Source organism: Mixophyes fleayi, chromosome 4, assembly GCF_038048845.1.
Source record: "Mixophyes fleayi isolate aMixFle1 chromosome 4, aMixFle1.hap1, whole genome shotgun sequence".
NCBI classification, from domain to species: Eukaryota; Metazoa; Chordata; class Amphibia; order Anura; family Limnodynastidae; genus Mixophyes; species Mixophyes fleayi.
The window spans coordinates 86,372,328-86,394,291 of NC_134405.1; the positions used below are offsets into that span (position 1 = coordinate 86,372,328).

A 21,964-nucleotide genomic window follows, 5' to 3' on the forward strand; every position below is an offset into this window, starting at 1 on the left:
CATGTATGTTTGTCACATGGGGCTGTTGAGGCAGAAACATTTTAAAACTATTTGTGCAACAGGAAATACAAGACAACATAATCTGATTAGTAGGTTTTCCTCTGTGTGGAAGCGAGTTCCATAGTAGATTTAGGATCATACTGTGATTTCAGGTGTCATTGCAGGGCATTCTCTTCTTTTAACCCTTCCTTGGTCAGTAAGATTGATGCTGAAATCAAACGGGTTAAATTCTAGTTTTGAAACACTTTTTCTTCACTTTTCAGATAGACCTTGTTAGTACATCTGGTGCAAGGTGTCTCGTATGTCCAGAGCGGGTTCAGGAATGCAGGCAAGCATTTAGAATAAAGGAACTGTTTAGATACAAACGCTGCTTTATAGTATTTAGATTCAAATACTATTACAAAAGGCTATTAATATAATGTATCATTAGCTTCAACAGATAGATAGATAGATAAATAAATAGATAGTAATAGCTTCTAGGGTGATCGAATTATGAAAATATTTCATTTTTCTAAGGAATAAGTAAAGTCAATCCTAAAACTTACACAGCTAATGTTATTTAAAAACAAACTATGAAACATTTCACCTTATCCATATTATCCCACACCCGCCTGAAACTAACAAAGAAACAAACTAAAAAATAAACCAATCTGATTTTACTTCTTGTCACATAGGGGTCTGTGCCTGCATATCATTACTCCTGGCCTCTGGCTCCGATGCTTGTACATCCTATAGTACAGCATTATGTAAATAGTGAAAGGAATGCGCAGGTGTCACAGAACATAGGAACAGTTACATCACTGCGATCCCGCATTCATTCTCATGGAAATGACACTAGTTACAAAGATGTCCATCGATTTCGTTTATATGAGTGTCTATATTAACACATGCTGTCATATAACAACTAGACTTAGGGAATTGTTCTCTTATTATAGCATTCAGTGGAAAACTTCTGTATGTCCCTGGTCAATGCATTAGCCATATGCACTAACTGTATACCTCCTGTCAATCAGGTGCTCTCCATACTAAATCATCCTGATACTGTAGACTACAAAAGATAACCGTGGAACCTGGAAGGCATATATATATATATATATATATATATATATATATATATATATATATATATATATATATATACACACATATATATTTACCTGTAATAAATCTTCCTTTTTGTAAAGATTAGTGTAAACTATTAATTTTACTCATTTACAAAACGTAGACACAGAATATAAAACAAACTCACTTAGCCTAATCACTGTTCGAAAAATTCGCTGCAATTTCCTCCTCTGCCAAGTATTGCTAGTCAGATGATTTCAGCACATACCTTTTATAGTCCAAGCGATTAATTCGTACATTAATTATTTACCATTTATGTAGTGAATTACTACATAACTTAGGCGTCATCGTCAGTTATATGAAAATATGTTTGTAAACAAATGCACATGTTTGCGAGTGTAAAGCGAACCAGTCAATGTTGATAAAAGTAATGTCACATATAGGACCACACACACACACACACACACACACACACACACACACATATATATATATATATATATATATATATATATATATATATATATATATATATATATATAATATTGCATTAGTTCCTATTTACTGGCAAGTTTGTATATCTCTCCCTCGCTTCTCGCTATCTGTCTGGGTGCCCCAGGGCCACTGGAAAAATGCTACACTACCAAGATTGCTTTCAGAGTTCGCCGTCCTGGTGATGGATTACCATGTCAATTTAAACGGCACAGGATTAATTTGTTTCAATGATTTCTCCTTAGAATGAATGCCAGTCTTTTTCTATCTCTGTTTCCTCCCCTGAATTAAAAAAAAAACGACACAAAATAAAAATCCTTTCCATATATGCACCAGGCAGACGATAATAGCAGTAGACAAGGAGTGTGCAATGTTGCAGCACAATCTGAGTATTTTATCTCATTATTCGGAATAAAGGCATAGACAGTTAGTGAAAAAATGATATCGGATCCTGCACCTTTTCAATAAATAATTGTCTGTTAAGTGATTCAGTGCAGACTACTCCTGACACAGAAGGACTTCATTTGTCCTGGATATTAAATTGCACATTTAACTATTCTACCTTAAAAAGGATTACTTAGAACTTCTGTTAATCACAGGGCCTCTGCAGTAACTTAAAAAAGACAGATGTATGTGTTATAAAAATATTTAAAACTTGTAAGTTATATACACGCAATTCTATATATGTATATATATATATATATATATATATATATATATATATATATATATTTTAGAATAACTTGTTGTGACTGTAGGCGATCAGTAGGCTCTGCTACACTGTACATTTACATGTGGTTCCACAGACATTGTTTATATAATATTAGTTAGCTTAGTGAATATATTGATTTTCATTTACACATATATACATTATGGGCCTGATGTAGAGTTGGATGCGATTTACATTGAAATTGTAAGTGTAAATAGCATCCTGTAATTTGCACAGGATTCCAAGTTGCACTTAGAATACTATGCACATTGCACAAACACACCTCTTTATCTGCCTTATGGGCCGGTGTGCATGATACACTTAAGTGTATCGGTCAGAGTGTTCCTGTAAAGCAGATAAATGAATAAATTAATTAATGTTAAAAAAAGGGGTTGCACACCATTTTTGTTTATAAGTAATTATTATTTTTTTACTCCTTTTTTTAACACAGCATGGTTGTTGCATCCACAAAAGATACGTCTCCTAGAGACCTACCTGCGGCTGTTTTCAACTCAGCATAGCATGTAAAGTGCGTGAACATGCATTTACATTGCTAGGCTCGCCCCCTACCTTCCCTTCTCTAGGCGCAGAGAGGTGCGAGCGAGAGATCCGTCTCAGTTGGAGTGCAAACAGAGATGGATCCTTGGTCCACAAGTGCTATTTGCACTGCTCAGTTGGACTTGTGTTGGACTCTACATCAGGCCCCATGCCTTTTATGTGACAAGTCACATGCAGTAAAGTTATGCCCCATCAGCTAATCAGTTAACCCATGTTGTGCCGGAGAGCAAGTCTCCTCTATACACTTTATTTTATTTTAACTTTAATATACATCCACCCATCAGAAGGTTTCTGCTTGGAGAACCTGGGAGGAAGGTGTCTGAGAGGCTGTGCTGGTGTCGGTATTTAGACACTGGACACAGATGGAGACACCTATTGAAAAGTGTCTGAGGAAGATTAATAGGAGGTGTCAGGGATGGGAAAGCTCAGATTTGCTTTACATTCCTAACAGCTCCAGCTGAATTACTGATGATCCTCCCCATACCTATCATTAGACACTACATCAAACTAAGCACTTATCTGCAATCTAGAATTCCACATTGCTTAAGAAAACAGTATTAGATTTGAGAAGTATTTAGTAGGGATGTAATTGAAGACATGTAAGTGAATTACTGTGTGTTAAAACTGAAGCCACTAACTAAATGGTCATGTGACAAGTAATCATTTAATGCAATTCTTTCTAGTTTCAATCTGTATAATATACGTAATCATTCTACTGCTCTCTCTGGTTTTTCTAAAACATTGACTTTGCTCATGTAGGCTCTGATTTTGAGTTTGGAGCAAAGCGAAGAAAAAGAGCAAAATTGCACATTGGCAAAACCATGTTGCATTAGAGGGGAAGGTAAATGTAAAATGTAGGGACAGGTTTATAATTGGGGTAGGGCATGTCCTAGATCAACTTTAATTTCCGTGTTAAAATAAGGCTATCAAGTATTTGTGTCCTACATGAAAAAACAGGCAGTATTTTCCTTGCGTGCAAAAACAAATAAGTTAATTTGTACCCCTTGTAACATGGTTTGTTCAGGTGCAAATTTGCTCCTTTTCTTTGCTCCTAACTGAAAATCAGGCCCATAGGGTCTTATGTGGAGTTGGACGCAACCTCCGGCTAAATTTGCAGTCGTAAATTGCGTCCTAAAAAAAGACACTTTCTACGTAATATGCAGCTTCTCAGCTGACTCTGATCGTTATCAGTTCATCTTTCACCAGGTAGTTCACTCACAACAGACATGTTTCCTGAGAAGCATATCAACGTCTGCGTCTACATTGGTTGCATTTACTCGAACATGCCCTTACTGTACTTGGCTTACGCTTGCATGGCCTTTCTCTCCACCAATCCGACTCTATAAGCATAAGGAGTCTTACTCGTAAGACCTGACTGCCTCTGCGTACAGGTGCAAGCGTTAGCCTTTTTGTGGGCATGTGCAGTAGTGAAATTCTTATTTTACGCTACGTAAATAGTCTTATACCCAACTCTACTCGAGGCCCTAAGTGTATATTGTTGCTGAATACTGCACAGAAGTTAATATTTACAATTTACTGCACTATAAGTTCCCATTAAGTTTACATTGTTAGTTTACATTTACTATATATTTCTAGAAAGGCAACATATAGTTAATGGTTATTTTTACACTTGATCCTTATTTACTATCAATATAAACGTTTTATAATCTCCAGCTGACTGCTATTTGGTCGCTGTGGCTCACTTTATATTTGCAGGTTCTTAGTAAATAGCCCTCAGTAGGGTTTATTTAAAGCTATAGCACAATGTGCTCAAAGTTGTTAGAGACCTTTTTGGAGTGTAGCATTTTCCCAGTGGCCCATAGGACACCCAGACAGATAGCAAAGAGCAGTAAGGTGATATATTTACATTTTCTACACTGCACTCAAAAAATGTCAATCTGATTGGATGCCATTGTGTGCACATTTCCCCGTGTTATTAAGTAATCCCCATTGTATATTCTCTGTTCAGTTAAATGCCACCTATAAACTCCAATGGAAGAGTGCCCCAGCACTAATACATAGCAAAATGCTTTGCTGGTTTCACCAATAATGAAGCATTACGTTTTTGCATCACCTAGTGGATAGATCAAGGCAACCTTGTAGTGATATAGATCAAAAGCTTGTATTCCATAACCTGCTGGCTAAATTGTACTATTAAACCTATTACCACAGGTCCGAATCAAAGTCCAATGTTGGTTTACAGTGTTATTACATTTCTAAAATGCAACATTTTCCCTATTTTATCATCTCATTTGTTTATACAGATCTTCAAATTAATAAAGGCACACATTACACTAAATTAACTATTTTCTTACATTACACAAATAATCTTTATTTACGTGTCATGACTATATATACTGTACAGCAAAGTTCTTTAATTCCAGTCCTCCAACGATAAGCCTGTGGTAATGCTGTCTGGATTAATTGGCTAATTAAGAGATAACTCGAGATGCGCTGCAAACTTTTCCTGTCCAGTACCGCTGACAACTGAACTTGCTAATCTATAACTCTTATTTAGGCACAGGGAAAAGTTTTAGGACACTAACCTATATGCAGACTACAGCAAAGGCCTTGTATATCGTGTACAGATTATTAATAGGGTCCATAGAAATACATGACAACTGGAAAAGTTTAGAGCTTATCTCTGAATCTCTCCTACTGCTGTATCCTGTTTTGTTCTAATTATCTCATGAATGGCTCGTTTAAGTCTTTGCATTGTACCCTCACTTTTCTGTGGTCCTGTATATCTTTTCATTATCATGCTTTCTGTTATTTAAGTAAATTAGCCATCATGTTGGACAGCACGGTGGCTAAGTGGTTAGCACTTCTGCCTTACAGCACTGGGGTCATGAGTTCAATTCCCGACCATAGCCTTATCTGTGTGGAGTTTATATGTTCTCCCTGTGTTTGCGTGGGTTTCCTCCGGTTGCTCCGGTTTCCTCCCACACTCCAAAAAACATACTAGTAGGTTAATTGGTTGCTATCAAAATTGACCCTAGTCTGTGTGTGTGTGTGTGTGTATGTTAAGGAATTTAGACTGTAAGCTCCAATGGGGCAGGGACTGATGTGAGTGAGTTCTCTGTACAGCGCTATGGAATTAGTGGCGCTATATAAATAAATGGTAATGATGATGATGCCTCGAACTGAGAAAGCTTGGGATCCACTGAGTTATACTTCAATAAGTGCATGTTAAATGATTATTTCACTTAATCACCCAGGTCGATTTCTTGCCCATTTAGGGCACTTTTCCACTTTTTCTTTCAATATATTTCATTCTCGTGCCCACTCATCCACTCACATCTGCCCACCCCTTTCTTTCCTTTACGCCCACCAATCCATTTCTACTCTGTCTCACACTCTCACCGTCTCCATTTTACAAGCTGAAACAACATTCATGAGAATACAGTCCATCAATTTGTTAGTTGAATTTTTTTTTTGTCGGGCCCACTTTCCCTTGGGAATTCAGCCTTATGCTGATATTATAAAAGGGGGACTTCACGCTGCGGGTATCCTTGTTATCGAGTTAACAGCCCAGTTTGTCATATCTTAGTGCTGACTGCAGCACTGTTTCAAAAATAAAATAAAAAATAAATAAAAATATATATATTTATACTTATTTAAAGCTACTTTTTAAAACAAATACGCCATTCATCAACATCATCATCATGATGAGCCTGGTCTTGCTCATGCTGCTGCCTTACAATATGCTTAAAGCGTATCTTGACGCTCTTTATGTGCAGCTAAAATTAAACCCATAATTGCTCTTTTGTTGCGCAATGTATATATTACTCTTGCGCTTTTGATGCAAGTGCGTCCATCTGTAAATGTGCCTCCAGATGTTACATTTTCAACTAAGACCAATCTGGCCTAGCCAGACAAAACACACAACAAGTTTATTCCACATTCATTATTAAAGTGCAAAATATTCCAGAGGGCTGCGGCTATGGAGTAAAAGAGACTGTGTGTAATGATGGATTATGTGTCTTTAGGTTGGGTGACACTGCTTATACATCAATACATCATTTCTTATCACAACAGATATTATTCTGACCCAGCTGATAATGAGGGAAGGTCTTAAAGAATTGTCTGTACATGCTTTCTTAACCCTTTAACTACCGCAAGGACTCTTATTCCTCCACCGTAGGCGGCAGCAACGCTGCCCTGCAGCTTGGCTCAGAAATGCTACAGCGCAGGGCACAGATATTGCAGTTTAATGTCATTTGTCTCTGTGTTATCTCAGTCTGACGGATTAAACTGTAACTCTGGTTTGAAGTGAGAAGTGATTGCTCTCCAGGCAGAGCAAACACGAAGGGTTAAGATCCTCGTGTGTGGACAGATGCTTTAAGTCAAACCAACAGCTCAGCCCCAGACAAGATTAATGTTACCTTTAGTTTGTATACAGTGACCTTGCAAACAGATCCCCTCTCCTCAATTGGGTAAGTTAATGTAACCCATTGCGTGATTCTCATAGTAGTATTGTATCAGCAAAATAGTATGTATGGATGATATTGATGGGTCATTAGGTGATATCAGCTGTCTGTGTGATGAAACTTATTTCAACTTTAACCTAACGGTGTATTTTTATCTTCTTAGGGTTCATGCAGAAGAGACTTATTTAGACAATTGCATACTTACATTGTAGTCACAGTTTTCCAGATTTGCTTGGTCTCTGTAAACAGTAACTGTCCCAAGCCACAGTCCTCTCTATGCTTGGCCAGATTCCCATAAGCTGAGTGGGTAGTAAGAGTAGAGAGCAGAGGGGCCTAGGTCTAACCCCAGTGGATCTGTCTGATGACACTCCTTTACATTTTAACTCCTTCAGCTCTGCACAAAAACATTTTGTTTTTCGTGGAGTTATACCAGTGGTTCCCAAACTGTGTGCCGAGGCTTCCTGGGGGGCTGCGGAGATCTCACAAGGGTGCCACGGCCTGGACCTGTTGTAAGCAAGGCGGGGACTACTAGGTAATTATTTTAGATTACAGGTGCCCTGGAATCATTATAGAGACCCTAAGGGTGCCTTGAACTGAGAAAGCTTGGGATCCACTGAGTTATACTTTAATAAGTGGTGGTTAAATGTGCTTTTTTTTCTAGTTTACTGCAGTTGGAAATGAACTGATCCCCCCCCCCCCCCAAAAAAAGACTGGGTATACAATTGTCTCATGAGTGAATGGGTGATGTTTAAAGGTATGTAGAAGCTTCTTATTCTCAGCTACTTGTTTCAACTAGATATAACCTTCTATCAGCCATAGAAGGGGGTAGGTAACTACTACATCACTGTTATAACTATTACGGCCTGCGTACCTCTTGTGAGGCCCAATAGCATAGGATCCTCGGGACAAAAAGAGAAAGCATCTTCCTCTAAGGGCCTCTTTCTTCTGACTGCATTTTGATTTATACAGGCAGCAATTGGATTCGGCAGCTCCTGAGCAAAAAACAAATGTACTGTATGTAGGGTTCAGACAGCAGTGTCATGTTGGTTAAGATGTAATGAGTGTGCTGCAGTGCTGGGTATTGTTTTGGAATAGAGCAGATCTTGTAGGTGGTGGGTGTGATGTTAGTGGTCGAGCTGGGTTTGAGCGTGGCTTGGAGTGACCCCTTCAATGTCTGGCCCAGTACATACCTGCTTACCTAAAATATAAATGTTTTGCTATATTAGCTCTATCTACCTTGTGCATTTAAAATACACAATCTACAACCAGTACATGTTTTAGCTCTTATGTAGGCCTCTCATATGTTGTTTGGTCAACCAATCCGGTAATTTTTGCCAAATTGGCTGACTATAGCATAATGTATTATCTCACTGAAAATATTCAAAAACTGATGGCTTTGGATCTGATCACATTTCATCTGATTTATCGGAATGGAAAACCAGAGAGTATATGACCCTATTGGCTTGTATAAAGGTCATCAGCTAGGTAAGTTTCATTAAAATCAGATTGGATTGGACCATTGTAGTGCTATGAGATCCATGCAATTTGCCTCTCCATATCTGGCTAAATTGCTTGGAGGTCCAACATGATTGCAGCATGTGGTTAGCTTACAAGGTAATGTTGTCATTCAATATGCCGCACCCACTTTTAAACGCTGAGTAGGTATCATATGCAGTGCCCAGCATGTGTACATCCCCTGACACTGGTCTGGCGACACAGTAAGTTAACCTTTACACTGGTATCACCATGGCAGCTGAGTATCACAGTGATATTGTTTTGAAAGATTGTAGCAATAAGTGTTTTTTTTATTGTTGCTTATCAACACATTTTAGTAAATAGGCTCCTTGGAGAGGATCATCTGCATCTGACATTTGCACATCAACATTGGTCAGGGTCATAGTCAGCATTAATGCACCTATATATAAACACAAAATTAGTATTTGTGTACTTCAAATACTTGTGCCCTGCTTTTCATTACCCCACTACAGTGTCGGACTGGCCCACAGGACTACCGGAAAAATCACCGGTAGGCCCCTCTGCCTTACGGCCACACCCCCTTCTAGAAGTGGGCGGAGCCCATTCAGCTCACATGTTCGGTATCCCTGCTGCCCTCCCCGGCGTCCATGCTGCTATGTGTACAGAGTTCATCTCGTCTGCTTGTTATAAACCTTTGTAATCATTCTCACTGCCGGCCTGGTGTGGAGAGTTCCCCAATCACCATCCTGATATCACCCGTAATACACGCAGTATGTGTGCCCAGATCCTGCCAGTGTGTTAGACAGAGGAGCGTGTGCCTGCTGGGAGACCAGGACCAGGGATTCTTGTCAGATATTTCCAGATAAGGTTTGACCACAGGGAACAGTTCCCCCTACGCACATCAGACTTCTTGTCAGTAAGTGTGTTACACACAAACTGTCTGAGCGTGAGCGGAATAATAAAGGGAATACTCGTAGAATATTTAGCTTAAACCAGGAATTAATGAATGGCTGCTGAACATACGTATCCTGTCATCCAGCCGGCAGCCACGTTCTGGATCAAAGGGGGGGGTCAGCTCACCTGGTGATCGGCGTCCCTGCTGCTACAGATGACTGGCTGCAGTCATCTTTCAAATGCGATCGCAGCTGCGATCATGTGACCTGCCCCCTCCTCCTCCTGTCAGCTGACTGTCTTATGCTCCCGCCGCCGCTGAAGGACTAAGGAGCAGAGGCTGCATCAATCAAAATATGGGTAAGTAGATTTTCTTATTTTTATTTAATATTATTGGATATGTCTTTTAATTTCCTCCAAATTCCAGGACTTTCACTTGACACAGAATTATCTTATATATATATCCTCCATCTGTTCTCTAGCTACTGGGTAAGCAGAGGCTTACTGCAGAGAATAAATATATATATATATATATATATATATATATATATATATATATATATATATTAGTGTGTGCGCGAATTGAGAGAGCACTATTCCATGGCATATGTGAATTGGGGGGCACTATTGAGGGTATAATTTGAATTGGGGACACTATTGTGGGCATAATATGAATTGGGGACAGTATTACGTGGCACATGTGAATTTCGGGTACTACTGTGTGGCATAATATTGTTTGGAGCACTACTGTGTAGAGTAACATTGTTTGGGGCACTACTGTGTGGCATATTATTGTTTTAGGGGCACTACTATGTGGCATAGGGAGGCTGCCTATCTATACTAAACTATAGTGAGGGGGGGCTGCCTATGCTAAACTATAATTAGAGGGGGCTGCCTTTGCTAAACTATAGGGAGGGGGGCTGTACAGAGAACACTATAGGGAGGGGTTGATGGGACCTTTAATTTAATGCTGGGGTGGTTTGGGTCTATAATTGAATGCAGGGCTGAGTGTGGGGAGGAGGGCTATCTATTAAATGTGAATATTAATATTTAATGTGGGAAATGGATGTATTAAACGTAAATGCTATTAATTTCTTGCTGGGGCTGTTTGGAGGGAGGGTAATAGGTTTATTTATTAAATGGGAATAGTATTAATTTAATGTTGGGGTCGGTTGGAGGGAAATAGATCTATTTAACAAATGTGAGTACTATTACTTTAATGTTGGGCTGGAGAGAGGCCTATTTATTAAATGTGGGTGCTGTTGATTTAATAGCGGGGATGGTTGGTGTTTTCTAAATGTATCCATTATTTTTTCCAAATAGGACCCTCAACATTCCAGGATACAGACAAGCCGCAACTAAAGAAACCAAAAGCCACAGGTGGTAAAAGTGACAACAACAGGTAGGACAGTCTGTCAAATGTTCTGAGTCTAGTGCAAGCTTAGCTAACCTGTGGCACTCCAAGTGTTGTGAAACTACAAGTTCCAGCATACCCTTCCAGCAATAAGCTGCTATATATTGGCAAAGCATGCTGGGGCTTGTAGTTTCACAACACCTGGAGTGCCACAGGTTAGCCAAGCCTGGTTTACTGGAACAATCCCAATTTTTGGTGACTGTTCTACCCAATCTAAGGGGCAGGTCAAGACTGTGTACTCTATATACACACTGCATTCTTTATATACTAAACTATGGTACTAGCTGTCCTTCGTGAGCTGACCACTCCCCCTCTAGTGTCTGGTCCCGCCTCTATGATGGCCGGCCACACCCCCACTGGTGGGCCCCTAGCGTTGCAGTCCCCCGGTGGGCCCTTCATGCCCCAGTCCGACACTGCCCCACTATAATGTTATCTAGGTATAAGGGTGGCTTTAACAGAGCAACAATATATAAAAGTAAAGGTTCTACACATCATTTCCTTTGTTACTCCCTGAACAGTGCCATATGCATCTAACTCCCATGGAAGAAACACTGAAGCCATGAGCTATATGTTAATACAATGGAGTTGTCGTCACCTCTCAATGTAATTTTTTTTTTTTTGCAATCTTTAGGGCTTTTTCTCGCATAGACTGACCAATCCTTTTCTATGAGCTATGTGCATTTTGAGCACTGTGACTACCTAGTTGTACCTCTTTGTTGTACATTTGTTCCATTATCATCATGATTCATGTTTCAACTTTCTCTGTTATGTCTTTGTTTTAGGGCCTTGTGAACAGACTATGAGAAGACCAATGACCACCCCGGAAACCCGCCACCATGCGATAGGCAATGTACGATCATGGGTCACCATTATATGTGTGAGGAGTCAGAAACAATCAGGAGCTCAGTGGTGCCCCCACTTCAGCATGAATATACATGTGCAACGCACACATCAGTTACACAAGAGGCTGATTCTTTGCAGCTGGTGAGAAATTGAATCTGGTGACTAATACTGACCACACAAATGACAATACTAAGGGTGATTTCACTGCATGAATGGGTCCAAAAATATTGCACTGTTAAAAGAAAATGTAATTTAAAATGATTGTATTGTTTATGTGCATGTACACAAATCCAGTTGGTTATTGACATTCACCTGTCTTTATGTGGTTATTAACCAAGAGTGTAGTACTCTGAGTCTATCCAATGTGGCTATTATGTGTAGGCAACATACACAGTTGTACCACGTTGTACCACGTTGTACCATGTTGTACCATGTTGTACCATGCCATGTTCATGTTGGTAATAGTTTCACTCTTTTCATTAAATAAACTATAAGGGCCTGATGTAGAGTTGGATACAATTTACACTTAAATCGTTAGTGTAAATTGCATTCCGTAATTTACATGGGATTCCCAGTCACAGCTGCCTGTAAGGCAGATAAATCCTTAAATAAATAAATATTTTATAAAAAATGCCATTGTCCAACACCCCCCAAATAGTTTAACCAACCCTAGTGCTGCCAGCCTAGACTGGTAGAAGGAAATTCAGGGGGTCAAAAAGTGTGGGGTCCTCCCCTGATTTTACTATTTTACCCTAGGTTCTGACAGCTGGGGCTAGTGGCACTATAGCAGGGAAACCCGCAGCGTGGGGTCGCACTGTCATAATGCCAAACCAGCTACAGGCATGTTGTCCCAGGTGCACTACAGGTCCTGGCATGCCTTGGCTGCCTTTAATAGTTTGGGCATGCTGGCGCTTGTAGTACTACAAGCACAGGTATACCAATGGCTGCCAAGGCATGCAGGTACTTGGAGAACCACAAGTGACAGCATGCTCTGGCACCCAGGGCCTGCTGGGACCTATAGTGCACCAAGGAAAAACGTAAATAAAACACACACCACTGTAAAAAGGACTTTAATTGAAATAAAAACACCCTACACAGCCCTCATTTACCCTCTTTATTGCTCACCTACATTCCTTCATCTGTAATATATGTATGGATTCTGGGTTTGCAAAAAAAACAAACCCTCATACACAGCGCACAATGTGATCTCTTAGTGTCAGTACAGTCCTATTTGTAGCATGGGCTGAGTTCGGGACTGTGGGAAAACCCTGTTTACCATTTGGACTTGTGTCCGACTCTAAGTGTAAATTGCATCTTACTTTGTTATAATAACACGAATTTGAAACAAAGATGTACCTATAAAATATAATAATTTACCCATACTTGTCAACTTTTCCTCATTGGCTTCAGGGAGATCCCTGGGGAGGTGAGTGTGCGGGGGCGGGGCTTGACAAATCACATCATTTTGGCCCCGCCCTCTAAATGATTGACACCATTTTGCCCAATTACAGCAGGGGGCTGGGTCAAGATGCATCATTAAGCCCCCCCCACCACTTAACTATTACGGGGGGCGAGTACCAGGTGGTTGCCCTGCTCTCCCAGGAGCCCACACAGAAATACGGGAGTCTCCCATAGGCAGCTATGCGTTAAAGAAAAGCAGCTAATGAATCTCTAGAGACTGAAGTGTCTTTTTAATTTCTGTCTCCTTTACTGAAGTCATGTTGTCTTTGATTAAATCTTGGTCTCCATGAAAATGGCCACCTCCATAGGCATCAATACATGGACATAGGAGACAATTTCTGAACTGTGTCATCATGCCACAGATATCTGTGTTTGCTCCTGATGAAGCATGTTTACAGACGAAACGCGTTGAGAATTTGCTGTTTTATTACCATCGCTGATCAGATAGGCTTGTCATCTGCTTCTGGATGTGTAAGTTACTACTTTTTTAATAAATGTGAATTTTTTGGATACTACATCTGTCTATTCGTTGAGGTAACCAACCGGTTAACCGGTTAACCCATGATGGCTGAAGATTGAATACATCATTACAGTCTACAGGATATCCCTTCAGATAAGCCATAAAACTTTTGGTTTCTGGTACGCATATATCTGCACTAGTGTGACTTGTGTGTCCCTATTTTTTGCACTTTGCTAAATAGGACTATCCTGAATGCTACGTGGCTCTGTGTGATTTTTCACCATATATGTTATTTTCATCCACCCTAGGTATTGTGGATATCCACATGGTGGAAAGTTTTGGCTCACTTTGCTCTGGTGATTAGGTTCCTTTCTTGGATTCTTGTTTGGCTCCATTATTATACTGTACTACACTATTGTGCGCCTCCTCTTTCATCTTTTCTAGATTTTTTCCGCTTGGTTCAGAGGATTGGCAGCCGCCCGCACAGGGGAAGTGTGACACATGAAGGAACCAGTTCAAGCTTTTGGACTTTATTAATATATTTTTTACTGGTGTATTGTCTTAGCGCCATTTGTATCTATTTTGTATATATATATATATATATATATATATATATATAATATATATATATATATATATATATATATATATATACATATATATTGTTTTTATATTTTTTTGTTTTGGATTTAAGAATTTCTTACATCATCCGGACTCTTATAATAATTTTGTTCTTGTTTTTTTTTTTTTTTTTTTACTTCAGATCCAAAGCACCAGGTTCCAGAATGTGATCAACAAGCATCTAAATACCTTAAGAACATATGACAGGGACTTTAACAGTAAGTTTGAATACTGTCAGCTTGAAATTTTGCGCAAATCTCTCAACTTTTGCTTTCCTGATTTGTGCAATACAATATTTGACTTTTACTATCCATCAACAATTCAAGAGACATATTTGCCCACAAAGCATGCAATTTAGGATCACACATGAAAGTCATGATAGAACAATATATTTACTGGTGAGGCATATTTATGAGGTGGAGGGTAGTGTTTTGTGGGCTTTTAAAGGTACTTTGTAAGTGTATAATTATTATTCATGTGGTATTAACTGGAGTATAATTGACAACATTTGCAATGGCTGGGCATTCACATTTTTGGTTTTATATATATATATATATATATATTTTTTTTTTGTGTGTGATTTTTAATCTATTGATGTTTGATCAAATCCTTTTTACCTCAGACGGGTATTGGCTTTAATCAGGGCCGTAACTAGGGCTGAGCGACAGGGGCGACCGCCCAGAGCGCAACGCTGAAGGGGGGTGCAATTTAGGAATATTTTAGGTGAATTTAGTTAAAATTGAGGGCTAGGGCGGCGCCATTTGACTTCCTCGCCCCAGGCGCTAGAATTCTAAGTTACGGCTCTGGCTTTAATAGCAATGTTGACCGCACGCTAATATCAGTGCCTGCACACCTTACAATGACAGACAGAGTGGCCGGTTCAATTAACCGCGAGGTTACATAGTAACCTCCCGACTATGTTTATGTGCACATTAACGGCAATTACAGTAATAAAAACTTTGCTCCTTTTCCTCCTCCTCTATGAGGTGCAAGTAAATTAAAAGCGAAGATCATTACCAAGGCATCACATGGTAACACACCGTGTGATCCTACTGCGCTCCTTTGCCCTGATTCACTCGGTCCTTGAGACACTAGAGCAGTGTTTCTTAACTCCAGTCCTCACGCACCTCCAACAGGTCATGTTTTCAGGATTTCGTTAATCATGCACAGGTGACTTAATCTACTTGGCTGGGTCAGAAATTATCCCACCTGCTTCCACATACAGAAATCCTCAAAACATTTGCTGTTAGGAGTGCGTGAAGACTGGAGTTGCTGATCATGTCTGCACAGCATTTAATAGAATGCTGCACTATATACAGGTACACTACACTATACATTACAGTATACACTATATACAACTTTCACTTTACAAATGATCGCTAGGACCCCCGTGCAGAAGACAGAACTACTGGGTCTAAGACAAAGGTTAGCTGTTACAGTAAAATAAAATAAAAGTCAACTGTCGGTGTTAACTCCCCTAATCTAGAGATAATTACACTTATTAGGTATCAAGATAAATGGGAGAAATAGGGCAACATATTTACAGACATATTTGTAGGCATGCACTTCTTACTATTCTTTTATAAACCTAAAAAAACAAAATACTAACTATTTAGATACGCTACCAAAAATTTACTCTGACATCTGATATTGTCATTTAACCAGCACAAAAATGCTAAAATATGCCTGGTCACGCAGCTGCAAAGTACCCGGTCAGTAAGGGAATCAACCTGATATAATACCACTCAGGGTTATTTACTAACAAAGTACACATGTGCAGTGATCCATAGAAGCCTATTAGTTTCATAGATCTATTGCAAATTAACCCACACATTGGCCAAGTAACAGGATCACTGTCTAATTTGGTCACTCAAATGGGTGGACCAATTGGAGGATAAACAACTTGGCGCTCGGGCTGGGTGGACAGATTACACCCAGTCCACATGGGGGCGTGTTACTTATGTCGGAAAATCGATAGCATTCATTGCCCAATAATGATCCTATTGACTTTGATGGCATCGAGCGTCATGCGTTTTGCGGTCACATTCGTAATGCCAATTGCTTTCATCCGATTGGTAATTGCTTTTATCACTTGAGATATTGCAGCATGTGGACAGCATTAGACTATAGCAGCTATTTAGCAACAAAATGAAAAACTGCAAATGTGCAGTGACCCATAGCAACCAATCGGACATTTGCTTGTAACGTTGCACTGAGACGATCAAAGGAAGCTGCTGATTGGTTGCTATGGATTACTGCACGTTTGCAGTTACTTAGCGAATAAACTTTAATGGTCCATGTCTAGTTGGCTGCTATAGGTTGCAGCCAGTGTCAGAACTACAGTGATTGCAGGTGGAGCGACCGCTACCGTAGGATCACCCAAAGATACCCCACAGTACGCACGTCTGACTGAGCGGGGGATCTGGGAGGCTAGAGCGGCCCTTTACACTTTCACATGCTGTTAGTAAATGATTATTAAACTTAAAATACATTTTTAATCAATATGTAAATAAAATAAAGATATTTGCAACACCAAATGGCCACTATATATATATATATATATATATATATATATATACGTATATATATAAGGTTAGAGGAGAGGAATTTTCACAACCAGCAAAGGAAGGGGTTCTTTACAGTAAGGGCAGTCAAGATATGGAATTCATTGCCAGGGAAGGTTGTGTTGACAGATTCAATAGATATGTTTAAGAAAGGGTTAGACAAATTTTTAGCGGAAAAGTGTATCCAGGGATATGACCGCTAATTAAAATGAAGGATAGTAGTGGATATAGGGTAAAAATAGGACTGCATTATTGGGGCTGGGGGGATTTTCACAATTGAAACAGATTGGCGGCTGCTTACTCTGGATCAATTTCAAATATAAGTGCAGGAACGCAGGAGATCCAAAATAGGTTGAACTTGATGGACTGGTGTCTTTTTTCAACCTCATCAACTATGTTACTATATGTATATATATCTATCAGGGGCGGGCCGCCCCCCTACCCCTGTGAATGCACGTTTTCTTTAATATTTACCTGCGGTGCGGCCGCGTCGCGTGTCATGTGATGCGGTCGCCTGTGCGCCCCCGGGCTGAGATTTGCCAGCCCGCGCCTGATATATATATATATATATATATATATATATGTATACATGTTTTATCTAGCATCCCAGGTACACCAGCAGCATCTCATCTGTGCTGGGACAGGGAGCCTGAACCGTTCCTCTTTTAAAGCATACTCCCAAGCAGGTCTTTAAAGGGTTACATTTACAGTGGAAAAAAAAAGAGCTTGTAAAACTATGCGGCCCTTAGTAAATAGACCTATACTTAGTTTAAACCTCTCTTCTCCTGGCACATTGATTGATTTATCAAACTCACTGCTGACACTTTCTCTGAATCACTGAATTAGCCAGCACTACACTTACCCACCTACTGGGTTTTCACTTATAAGCCGAAAAACCGCTTGTCTGGCCAACATACTTTAGTTTGCCAAACATAATGTACAATTACAGCATGAACGTAATAGATGAATTTTAATGTACCACACAAAAGTAACTCAACTCCCCTCTTGGCCCAAAGCCTTGTGTTTCAGCTGTAGCCCAAGCTGCTACCTCAGACTTTCGTTTTGGAAAAAGTATTTTTGACTTTTGTTTTTCTAGAAATTGGATAAAAGCAGAAAATGGTATAACAAATATTTGTTCCCTCATCTTTAATCCTGGATTTACTTAAACAAATTATGGGAAAACGGTTTAACATTTCTCTGCTATGCATTGAACTATGTAGCTCCTTTGAGATCACTGATACAAACATGCTATAAGATATACCATTAGCTGTAATTCCAGGCCCAACTTACAAATAGGTCCACTTATTCATCATCAAAGATAGCCATTTCTGTCAGACTTTTAGTGCATCCAGCATGGGCACAATAGAAATTCTAATATAAAAACAAGAGAAGTCTGTGTTAGCAAGCTTACACTCTAGTTGTTGTCTGGGCAGAGCATGACAAAGTGAATTGTCCAAGTTGCTGGCACTGTGTGGGGACTTGAACAAAGTTCAACGACAAGAAAGGGGTGTACTACAAATCAGTTGTGTTTTTAGTTCTGAACTTAAAAAAAAATCTGCGTCATTTTAATACACTCACCCATTAATGCTACTATAACGCATACTTGCCAACTCTCCCGGAATGTCCGAGAGACTCCTGAAATTCGGGTCGGTCTCAAGGACACCCGGGAGAGCAAGCAAGTCTCCCGCATCCCCCAACTGCCTAGCCTAAATGACGCGATTAGCGGTGAACCGCGTCATTTTGGCCTCGCCCTCCACAACAAAACAACATTTTTCATCACTGGGGACGGGGCCAAAATGACGTGTTTGGGCACTTCCCACCCCCTGCCGCCCTCTAGTAATGACCCTCTCCCGGATTACACTTGCCGAAAGTAGACAAGTATGCTATAATGTCATTTGTCACCAGTGGAATTGAAGTGGTGGATAGAAGTTTGTATATAGAGGTCACAATGAGGACATAGAAGGTGATGACAGCTAAGTGCATTCTGATGTCAGATTGTGCTAAAGAAAATAATTTATTCTTTCACTGTTGTTTATTATTGTATTTATGCCATTACTATTATATTTACATATAGTTTATTCTGTTTGTTCTGACAATGTACACCTCTGTGTATACACCTATGTAGAATTGAAGCTTCCTGCCCTTCTATATACATATCAGCCTTCCTTGCACTTTACCAAGCAAGTTATCTTTTATATGAGAAAAGTAGACAAATGCTAAACAGGATAACATATGCCATGTAACATCACGCAGGCCTTGCAAAACAGGAATTTATTATTTACAATGAGCATTTAACTAGAGGACATAGCATTTAATGGCTAACAGCTGTCTAAGAAATTGCCAAATAATGCACATATGATGTATATAAGACAGTTTGAAATTATAGGACTTGGTTCCGCTTTCGGAAGTGTGAGATGTTGCATTGTGACAACTGCACACTGGAGGAATGCATACATTTGTAGAAGGTATAATTAAAGTATCAGTGCTGGTGATGGCAACTCTGACAAGAATTTGCATTGCCGAAAATGTCGTCAAACAACTGTTGTCCCACACGTGCCTGGATATCAAGAGGTTAATGTTACACACTCTGCAAATCCGACCGACAGAGGACACAGACACAGAAAGACTACATCTAATATTACAGACATAATATTACAGGGTGAGAGGACGAGCAGAGTACTTAAAAAAGTGCCCTTTGTCCAAATTACTTGCATGGATGTAAGATATACAGGGGGGTATTCAATTGTTAGCGTTAACGGGGAAAAACGAGCGCTCAAAAAATCTTAGCGTTAATACGGTAATTACTCGCGAAATTTCAGCTCGCCACTCCCTGAGCGGCGAGCTGAAATTCCGCGAGTAAACTACCGTATTAACGCTTTTCACCCGCAATATTACCGTATAAACGGTAATATTTTTTGAGCGCTCGTTTTTTTGCGTTAACGCTTACAATTGAATACCCCCCACAGGGTCTGTGCACAAATGCGCCCACAGACCCCTCTCAAAATGACAAAGTTTTAAAATTGTATTAAATCATCATCATCATCATCGTCATCCATATGATCATCATTGTCACCATCTTCATCATAGGATAAAGTTATTATTATTAATCTTATTATTACAGGCAGCACTGTGGCTTAGTGGTTAGCACTTCTGCCTCTCGGCACTGGGTTCACTGAGTTCAGCGTGGGTTTCCTCCGTGTGTTCCGGTTTCCTCCCACACTCCAAAAACATACTGGTAGGTTAATTGGCCCTAGTCTCTCTCACAGTGTGTATGTTAGGGAGACAGACTGTAAGTTCCAATGGGACAGGGACTGATGTGAGTGAGGTCTCTGTACAGTGCTGCGGAATTAGTGGCGCTATATAAATAGCTGCTGCTGATGATCACTATGCCCTTTTCTGCAGCACACAGCTAGGCCATACAGTGGTTCCTGCCACTGCTACACCACTGATAACAACAATCAGTTGCAAATCACATTGATGGGTCACCACAGGTTAACATTTATTCTTGCAAAATGACATTAAAATAACCTACATGTTATCACAACTTGCTAGATTTGAATGCATTTTCTTAGACACTCTGTTGTTGAACTTCTGTGCTTGTCACACATGCACACACATTCTCCATTGGTGGTTGGGCTATGCTAAATAATCAGTATGTCTGTATTTTAATTATATGATTATTTTTAAGGGTTATTAAGGGTCCGCAGCGCCGTACATAGAGCATAGGTAAAACATAACTTGGCACACAGGGCAGTCCAAACAACAGAAATAAAGTGCAATTATAAAAGGGCATGCACACCCATTTGTGCATTGCACTAGTTAAAATGACATCATATCAAACAAGGACAAGCACATAATATAGCAAAATATTCTATAATCTACAACCCAAATGATCAGCATGTAAAACTCACATCATACAAACCTATGTACAGCACATTATATATGTTATATACCAACCTATGCTTCACACATCTACTCTCCTAGCTGTCATTTGTGGAGAAGACACAGTAAATTGCATCCAACCTGCAAAATAAAATAAATTGTTTTGTGTAGTAATTAATACATTAAGGCCGTCCCTGGTAGGCAGGAACACTTGGCAGCTATGCTGTGTGCCCACGAGATTTTGATTTGTGCTTCCAATTGTATGCTCAAACATCATTTGACATGCGGTTGTGTTCACTTAATGTGTTAAACACATTGCAAGGAGCGGGACAAATTTGGAAATCTGCAACACTGCAGCAAAACTCCTAAATATGTGTAATATTTTGAGTGGCAATAGGGTAATTGGATACAATAGTTTCAGACCCCTTTTTGGGCATAGTACTATAGTTAAAAACACTACTACATGATACAAGATTGATGCCAATGGGCAAAAAGACTAATACAATGTGTTACCTTTGTTTTCCATTTTCTTTTATAGTTAACATTTAAATCTGTTTTAGCAGGTATTGTCATATTCCAGTAGCATGGGTAGAGCAGTGTCTTCACCTCCTCCACTGCAGGACTGAGAAGGTAATTACAAAGCATCCTCTTCTTACAATTTTCTTCTGTGTTTAACAAACAGTGAAGTAGACACATCTTTACTTACTATTTTAAAGATATCAGTGTGGATCCATGTGAGTTTTATAGATTCCATTAACTGTGAAATCCTCATGTGACAGCATGTTCAGAATAAGGGTGAATTAGGAGTCTATTTGTCAAAGGGGTAGAAACCCGAAATCCTTATAAACATTTGAGTTTTCTCAGGATTTAGGGCCTCTCTTTTACAAAGCCCCCGGCTGGCGATGAGTGTTGACGGCTATTGCCGACAGTTAGCCATCACAGATGGCCTCCTCCGATGTCCCATCATGCATGAATATATTGATTGAGCCCAGAAAATGCCTGCTTACACTTTATATATTATTATTATCATTTATTTGTTGGATGCCACAAGGTTTCCGCAGCGCCTTACATAGTACAAACAGTAGACCATACAGGGTGAAA

General features: G+C 39.7%; 1 long non-coding RNA gene across 3 annotated transcripts in view; it reads left to right on the forward strand.

Annotated features, from left to right (window-relative positions):
* LOC142151745 (uncharacterized) overlaps positions 1 to 21,488 on the forward strand; it is a 27,114-nt gene extending 5,626 nt beyond the window's left edge. Inside the window, exons 2-6 of one of the 3 annotated variants that reach the window (XR_012691238.1) lie at positions 7,913 to 8,005; positions 11,815 to 12,016; positions 14,560 to 14,635; positions 20,103 to 20,216; positions 21,424 to 21,488. This is a non-coding gene — a long non-coding RNA (uncharacterized LOC142151745). The remainder of the gene's footprint in view (positions 1 to 7,912; positions 8,006 to 11,814; positions 12,017 to 14,559; positions 14,636 to 20,102; positions 20,217 to 21,423) is intronic. The other 2 variants (XR_012691236.1, XR_012691237.1) reach the window with 2 other exon arrangements.
* Positions 21,489 to 21,964: the final 476 nt, after the last annotated feature.